A 9460-nucleotide genomic window follows, 5' to 3' on the forward strand; every position below is an offset into this window, starting at 1 on the left:
AAATACCTGGTATTTCGATCCTCATCTCTGATCCAGGATTTCCTAGATTTTTGAAACCAAAGAAGCTCCTCCTGCCTAAGCACAGCTTCCAGCTCCTTCTGAAGGGTTCTGAGAAAGCCATCCAAACTGTGATCGAACCTAACCTCCAACCTACGCTGAATGCCCTCAATTCTACTCAATAATTTATTCTTCCTCCTAATAATATGCCCAAAGACATTTTTATTCCACCCCAGCACATTTTTTTCTGAAACCTTCAGCAGCTTGAAGGACATTCGAGTGAGGCTTCCAATTATCATGAACGAATTCCTTAAACTTAGGATGAGACTCCTAAGCCAACTGATAACGGAAAGGTCTCTCTCCCCTAGGACGATTACCTCTCATCAGCCTGAATAAGATAGGACAGTGATCCGAATGACGGAACGGGAGATTTAACACAGAACCTTCAGGGAAAGTAGTCTGACCTGAAACATTAGCATAAACCTTATCCAAACGAACAAAGGTACTGTTGCACTTCCAAGTGAACTTATGACCAGAGGCCCCAAGGTCAGAAAGCCCACATAAATCCATACTATTCTTATGGTGAAGGCAGCGGTTAACATAATGATGCGAACCCCCTCTTTGATCACTCATAAAAGCAATATCATTAAAGTCGCCAGCCACAAACCAAGACTCAGATATGTTAACACTCATAGAGTAAAGAACCTCCCAAAGCCATTTCCGATTGGCCAGGATAGGGTCAGCATACACCAGGGTAATAAAAAGGGTTTATTACTAGAGACACTCACTTTACTATGAATAAACTGCTTATTCATGATAATAATATCGAAATGAACCTGATCTGGCTTCAAGAAAAGCCAAATCCCACCAGCCCGGCCAGTAGCCTCCGATCTAACACAGTTTCAGTTCCTAAACTTTTTAACCACCTCATCTGCTTTATCTCCACTAATCTTAGTTTCCATTAAAGCAAAACAAAAAGGATTAAATTGTTTAATTAAATCATTAACATGGATACGGGTAGCCTTGCTAGCCGCACCTCTAACATTCCAAAACAACAAATCCATAGAAAGGAGGAAAACTGACCGCACCTACAAACCTAAGCCAGGTATTTATTAGGGGCTCCTGAGAGCCTCGCCGAGGTACCCGCAGGCCCTCTCTTTTCTGGTAAAACCATAGTGTTATGGACACTTTTTTGCTTTCCCTTTAGCTTTTTCATACTAGTTTTATTAACTCCCATAGTCTTCCCAATCCCACGATCACCACAAAGTATAGGAATACTAACCTCATTTATCTTCTTCTTCCTTTGTGAAGCCAAGGCCAGGGACCCCACCTGGGCTTCACCTTTGGAGACAAAAAGAGGGTTAACAGATTCAACCACCTTATAGGATGGTTCAACAGACACCAAACCTGGCATGCTTTGATCAATATGCTCATCACCCTGGTCAGAATCTTGGACTTCCTCAATAGTCAGGGTCCCAAATCTGGATCCTGAAGTGAACTCTGAAGCAGCTCCAGTATTCTCCCTCGCTTTGGGGTTATTCTTCTCTTTGACACTTGGATTAGCAATAGGCTTTGGTAGGGTAGACTTCATATTAATGTTAATATCAGGAGGACGATTTTGAACAAGTGAAGGGTGTGTTCTTCGTCTAGCAGACCTCTTCGCCACCATCCAGGGCCTAAAATTCCCCCCATCACCTTGGATCCCTTCAGTTCTCCCAACACCACCCTCAACAACTTCTTTTAAAACCTTTTCCCTTTTAGGGCACCCCTCTTGAGTATGACCATACATACCACAATCATAGCAAATATTATGTATGTTAGGGATTATAGCCAGTTAATCAACTGTAGCGCAGCGGAATTGCGGTTCAAAATTTATTTCTAATCCCTTTAGTTTGATCTTTGTCCGTTAACCATTAATCGAATAAAACCTTTTGGATCCGTTTAGGGATAAAAACTTACCCGGACTGTCTCTTCTAAAGACGGCTGAAGAATCCACAAAGTAGTAAGAACTCCGTAGTCAGGTGCACGAACAGCTATCGAGCTAGAACCGGTGCTAGCCGAAGAACGGAGGAAGAACTGGAACGATTATGTAATTCGCCAAGATCAATCCACTATTGACAATAGTGGCTGTGAATATTCCTGCGCATTGCAGGTACAAAACAATAATCTCTAAGTTCTAAAACTAAACCAGTAGGCATCTCTAAAGTGTAATCTCCGATCTCCAAGGCCTCTACACGAGCACCATTGCCGACTCGAAGATCCACTTCACCAGATCCTAACAACCTCCTATTTCTCAGTCCCTGCACATTTGAACAAATGTGAGTACCACATCTAGTGTCTAAAACCCAAGATGTAGAAATAGCCAGATTTATCTCAACAATATAAATGCCAGAACCAGAAGCTTTAGCCTTCTGTTTCTCCCGTAGCTTTGGACACGTGTTCTTCCAGTGTCCCTTCTCATTACACTCGTGACAGATATCATCTGCTAAGGCCAACCTACCTTTAGGAGCTGCCGCCTTCCTTGTCTTTGACTTGGCCTTTTGGGCGTTCGCCTTGGACTTGGACTTGGCCTTTCCCTTAGGTGGGTTCCCTTTGTTGGCTGGTAAGGTAGCAATCAGTACAGATTCCTTCCACTCGTGTCTACAAACCTTTTGTGAGTTCATAGAACAGTCAAGGAAATCAATCCCTGAAAGTTTTTCCTTTTCCAGGAGTGGTCTGAGTGAGTTGTTGCTTGTTGCATTCATCATTTCTTTTATGTAACTTGGTGATTTTTATCTACGTGGAAAAATTACATTAGAGTTAGAATAAAGAGCTTAAGCCAAAGATCAAATTAATAATCCATTTTAATTTGTTATTGGTGATATTTATTTGGCTGTCTTTGACCAATATCCACAATCCATCAATAATAGACCGAGCTAGGGCTCCACCGTCGACCATTGACGATTTGGTAGGATAAACTATCCAATCCTCCGCAAGGACTCTTGCTTTGATGGGCTTTGTGACACTTAGCCTATCTGTGCTTAGGGCCCGCTCTGAGCTAATGCTACCCACGTTGAGTCCAACCACCATACACACGTTAGCCATACCGAAGTATCCTAACCCTCGACGGCCCACTAATTACTACAGCATACCTGCTAGGGCACGTTATACACTGTAGCACTACCTGGGAGGAAGAGGTGTGAATCTGGAAAGCACTTTTAAGCGACTCAATATTTCATTATCCGGATTAATAAAGTGATACGGCTTTAACATATAATTATCGCGGGTGATGATCTGGTGATCGTTGCTACTTATATTTCATGTTATACTAAGCAATTGTATAATAAAATAAACATAGAGATTCTATGGGCCTTATAATACATCCCAGTGAAACTAGATAAACTATCTAATCTTCACGGGCTTGCTTCAAGTCTCCTTGGGCTCCCACCATGGGCTTGGACCATCTGGGCTTCTTCACGATCAATTAGAATTTTATAAATAGAACCTATTCTAAAATTACATTAATAAAAGAATGGCACACAGGCCATATTTCCCAAAATAATTAAATTACAAACCGACTTTAATTTAGGGCCCATAGAACTCTATAACACGTTGCTGCACGGTAAAACATACAAATATAATGTATGATCATGGCATTCCAAAATCATCTAATAAAGTTAAGCCGAGTTACTTAGGGTGAAATCGCCAATTTTACCATATATGACTAAGGCCCAAACGGTTAACATCCATTTGTATGTAAAATTATAATTTTACTCCCACTCAATTTTAGGATCGTCACATATCTAAAATTTAGCCCTCCCAATTTAAACCAGTGTCACGGTCCATTGGACCAATTTCACAAATTAATCATATTCAATTTTACACAAATTATCGATTCGATTAAAATTAAATATGCATGCCAATAAAAAATGTTTTAATACCAATTAATTTTCATTCAAAACACGTTTAATGAATTAAACGGTATTAGGGCCCTGATTTTATTAAAATTACCCGAGAAAAATTTAAAACTTAAAATCAGTCCCGTTAAATCCAAAATTAAACTTAATTCTGAATTTTGACGGACCCGGGACATCGACGGGGCTGCTGTCCACGGACAGCAGCCCCGTGGCTACTGTCCGCGGACAGCAGCCCCGTGGCTACTGTCTGGCGGGCAGCAGTAGTGCTGCTGTCTGCCCAACAGCAGCCGCGGGGCTGCTGTTCGCGGACAGCAGTCCCGCGACTGCTATTTCGTGTCCAAAACTATTTTTTTTCCTTTTTTTTTAACAAAAACGCTGCTGTATTTTTTTAATTTAAATTATTAAAATAATTTCAGAACCAAACACACCAAAAACACAGACATAAATAAAATTTGAAAACTTCCTAGAACAATTTCTACACGAGGAATTAATAGGAAATTTCAAAAACTTGATTTGGAAAAATAATAAAACCAAATCATATTAATTTTTCAATCAATCAAAACGGACTAAACCATAGCTCTGATACCACTGTTAGGGATTATAGCCAGTTAATCAACTGTAGCGCAGCGGAATTGCGGTTCAAAATTTATTTCTAATCCCTTTAGTTTGATCTTTGTCCGTTAACCATTAATCGAATAAAACCTTTTGGATCCGTTTAGGGATAAAAACTTACCCGGACTGTCTCTTCTAGAGACGGCTGAAGAATCCATAAAGTAGTAAGATCTCCGTAGTCAGGTGCACGAACAGCTATCGAGCTAGAACCGGTGCTAGCCGAAGAACGGAGGAAGAACTGGAACGATTATGTAATTCGCCAAGATCAATCCACTATTGACAATAGTGGCTGCGAATTTTTTTAGTATTGCTTTTTGAGAAGCAAACATAGTGGCCGAATGAATAGTATATTAGGGTTTTAGAGTGTTTTAATTTATATATATATAGTGTATTCCTAAACCTAATTGGTTTAGGGTTAATTGGTTAATTACAAAACTAATCCAATCCTAATCTAATTACATAAATAAATACCAATAATATTTATTCTATGCAATTAATTATGATTAGATTAAATTTAATTACCCCAATTAAACAAACAACACTAATTAATAAATTAACGTATTAGTTTAATTAATTATTCACCGAATGCAATTTTATTAATTTAGAAATTAATTAATTACATCCCGTAAACTAATTAATCAATTAAATACTCAACACGTAAGACCATTAATCAATTACCTTGATACAAAGTATCAATTAATCGATTAATTAACCACCAATTAATTATCTTGATATTTTACTATCAATCAATTAATTAATTTCATCTCTCTAATGTACCGTTCTATAAGTTCTAACTCAGATGTTCGATGTGCACGATCTTATGGGACTGTCCTTAGCTAGCAGTGGGCTCACGGCCCACAGACAGTAAGTGGGTTCTAGCAAACCATTACTGCCCCTAACCAAGACAGAGTTTCAGCAGTCTAAAGATGCAGAGACCCTGTAGTTATCTCTTAACTTCTTTTACCATTTGATATCGATATTATAAACTAGAGGCATGGCGGCTGTCATTCTCTCTGATGTTTATGATATTTCTTGATCTTAAGTAGATTAATGAATCAGATAAGTAAACTACTTATCAGGGTGTGGCCACACACTTATCAATCTCACTTATCAAGTGGCCTGTGATATCATCTCACTATTATGTGAGTGGTAATTCCATCACTTCACTATCAATACTAATGTGTTCACCTGTTCACCCAATCATACCCGTATTTGGCATCCTGTTACAGACCTGTTAGGCGTATGTCAAAGTGAACCGGATCCAACATTGATATTATAATGAAATCTGGTCTGAAGACAGTTAGAGACCTACTTGAGAAAACTAATGACACAACCACCATGTAGTTTTCTCAGGCGGATCGATCCAGTCACATGTATACAACATGTACCCATATTCACAACTGACTTATCAAGTGCTATGGCTAGTATCAATTACTACCATACAGTCGTCGAATATACAAGTTTGTGGTCCTAATCATTCCCATGATAGAATAGACTTGGGATATGGTTTTACGATTATCAATCAATGGATTCTCTATTCATATTATAGCACAAGATATAAATGAACTAGATTAATGCCTTTATTAATGTAACACAAATAGTGTATCTATGCAAGAATAATCAAAAAGCATAATACAATATACATGAACCAATGCCTAAGAACTAGGGCACACCAACAATGTAAACCTTCATACTCAATAAAGTACACCTTGTTACGAACACAGAATTTTGACAACAAAGGTTTTGCAAGATCAATATCAATACAAACCCTTGCAAACTTGCCTCTAATAGCACCAATTGTAGTTTTGTCCACATGGTGGACCTTCCCAACCAGACCTCCTATTTTACTGAGAAACTTCTCACTATAATATTCAATAGGAAGGCCCGGGAACCTAACCCAAGTCAAAATCCTGTTAACCGAGCAATCATGAGGATTAAAATTAGGAACCCAAGGCCGTAAGGCCAGAACATGGTTAGAAATAATATACGGACCCCCATTGATCACAGTATTATAATCCTCAACTCGAGTAAATTTAATGACATAGTAGTCATTTTCCAGGTCAGTAATACTGACTTTTCCTTTCCTAGCCCACTGAGCTTGGATCCTTTGAGCAAAATAATTAAAGCTAATTCTCTTCCCAAGCACTGTAACTATTAAAGAAACCTTCCACTTATCCCTGAGCTCCCGCTTCTCTCCTGAGGAAAGCCTAATCACAGGACAAAGAGGATCGTCTTGATCACCATCCTCTTCATCTACATGTTTGTGCGAAGCATTAATCAGCTCAAAACCATGTTGAATTGAAATTTTTTTGCCCACTCAATAACTTCTGAACTTGTTTGGAAAATCATGCCCGTAATGAAACTGTTACTCTAATCGATCCCGTCACCAATCCAATCTTCTAATGGTACCTGAAAATAAATGAAAATCATAATTATTGTTAAAAATGCACTTCAAACGTGTTTTATAGTTAAATAATTGAAAAAAAAACGGGTCAAATCTGCTTATCTAGAGGCTCGGGTGGTCACAATAATCGCCTGGCCACCTGGCCATTGGCCAGACGGTTTTTGTGACCGTCCAATGCAAAAAACGGAAAAACATGAGAAATTTTTTAAAAAAGTTTCCCTCATCTTCGAAATCGTCTATTTTCGGAGTTCTCGGATCCATTTTATTTAGAATTTCGTTTTTGTTCGAGAGAGAGCACAATTAACAGTTTTTTAAGAAAATATATGAAAAGGGAAAAATTGTCAAAATAGGGGCGGTAATGTTGAGCGATTTCCGCAAGTGCACGGATTCGCTTGTAGTAATAAAAAGATATCAATCCCACGGGAACGTTTGATAATAAAAACTTATAATTCTGATTAAATTTGTTTTCTCAAGGTTAATAGAAAAATCGTTAAATGGTTTAAAAAGTATGGATTCTGATTCAAATTTTAGTTATAGTTAAGATTACAATTTATAGAAATTATGTTTAGATTAAAGTTAATTTCCAAGGCTTATTTATACTAAGCGAAAACACAACTTATAACTTTGATTGGTTAGAAAGATGTAACAAATTATCAATTAATTCAATATAGGAATTGAACTGTAATCAATCTTTCCTATTCGGCCTAAGACTGAAAACCTTAATCAAATTTGGAATCTAAACCCGATTATTCGAATTAACGCAATGACCAAATGTAAATCCGAATTTGCTTAAGTGTTCAACAAAGTTTGCATGGGAAATACCAAATCTGTTTCTAAATGTTTTTGAATGAAAACACCAATTAGATTGCTTAAAGAATATCACTTAGATCAAACTTTAAATAAACAATAGTAAAAATGGAATTGTATTGAAAACATATTTTATTAGTTTGAATTGAAACATTACAAGTTAACAGAGAAGAAGAAGCTTGGATGGAATTTTAACTAATTGAGTTCCGGGTTGTCAATCCATTACTCAACTTCGTAGGTTCGTCAGACCCTGGGGCGCCTCCTACACCTGTTCCTCTCGCTGAATCCTCGAAATAGCACCTATTCGGTCACTACAGAGTATAAACTCGTCTTCGAAGAAAACTCTAACGTAAACTATAAAATTTGTATCTTGTATCTAACTATTTGTACAACTTGTATAGCAAGTATGTTTCTAACAAAATTATAAACTAGAATATCCAACATTGAATTCTGAAAATCTCCTCTATTTATAACTGTTCAAGAGGTGTGTTAAAGGGACGTATCTGTTGGTGAAGAGTCACCTCTATCCGGATGAAATGATGCGTCACTTGGAAATTAAAACATGTAAAATATGTTGAATTAACTTGTTGTTTCTATAGAGATTCTTGAAATCTATGTCGCGGCTTAGGGAGCAAGGAGGAGTGGACTGATTCGCGTGTTTCTGGTGCTACCAGATGCGTGTCGCGATCGAGATTTACAGAATGTCGGTCGCGATAGAGAGTTGCTATTTCTTCCTTAGTTTGGTTTGCTGAATCTCTGACGCGGCTTCTGAATCTCGTATGCGTCTTTTACTGAAAACTTGATTTCTTACTCATTTTTGCTCCATTTTAGCTCCTATTTGGATTTTTTCAAATAATTAACACCTTGAACACAAGTAACAAATACCAACATAAAATCTTTCCAAAATAATATAATTAACATATTTTTCACATGAAATTGACATATTTATGCATGCTATTTTAGATATATTTTGGGCTTATCAAATCTCCTACACTTAAGTTTTTGTTAGTCCCGAGCAAAATTATCATCAAATTTATCCTTCAAGCAATCTTTTAAAAATAGAATATATTTCCACATAACATTTTTAAATTAGTTAAACTAAAAGATAAATCTCATAAGGCAAATTTATACGCAAAGCATCAAACTAGCTAGGATTAAAGTGACTATCATCCGACTTGTATTGCAATTTTTATAATGAAGCATTCGGGATAGGTGAAAGCACACATGTTTTTGATCTTCGATCTCAAGGCATTTCTAAGCACAAAATTTCCTTTTCCCAAACTTATACTATCTAATAAATATATATGAATTTAGGTTTTTGTTAACTTATTTGCTAGTCACGCCCGTGATAAGGGTGGTCTCCATCGTGACTTTATAAATTTAATTATTTTGTATCAGTTTAAGAGGTCCCGACCATGCCATTAGTGGACGCAACCGTGACTTTAAACTTTAGACATGTTATTTTGCTTTTAATTTATATTTTAACGTTCCTTTCATACTTCGATCGTGATAAGGGTGGTCGCAACCGTGGCCAAAAGTACCGTTTTATTTATTTTTCTTTCCTTTCACATCTCGACTATGACATGGGTGGTCGCAATCGTGGCCAAAAGTTAAGAATACGACTACTTAATTAATATGAGTTATAAATTTTAATATGGGAAAAAAATAGTACCTTCATCCTATATTGACTTAAAATCAACATGTATTATGGTTATAGTTTCCCTAAAAACTTCAATCGAATGTA

Source organism: Euphorbia lathyris, chromosome 2, assembly GCF_963576675.1.
Source record: "Euphorbia lathyris chromosome 2, ddEupLath1.1, whole genome shotgun sequence".
Classification (NCBI taxonomy): domain Eukaryota; kingdom Viridiplantae; phylum Streptophyta; class Magnoliopsida; order Malpighiales; family Euphorbiaceae; genus Euphorbia; species Euphorbia lathyris.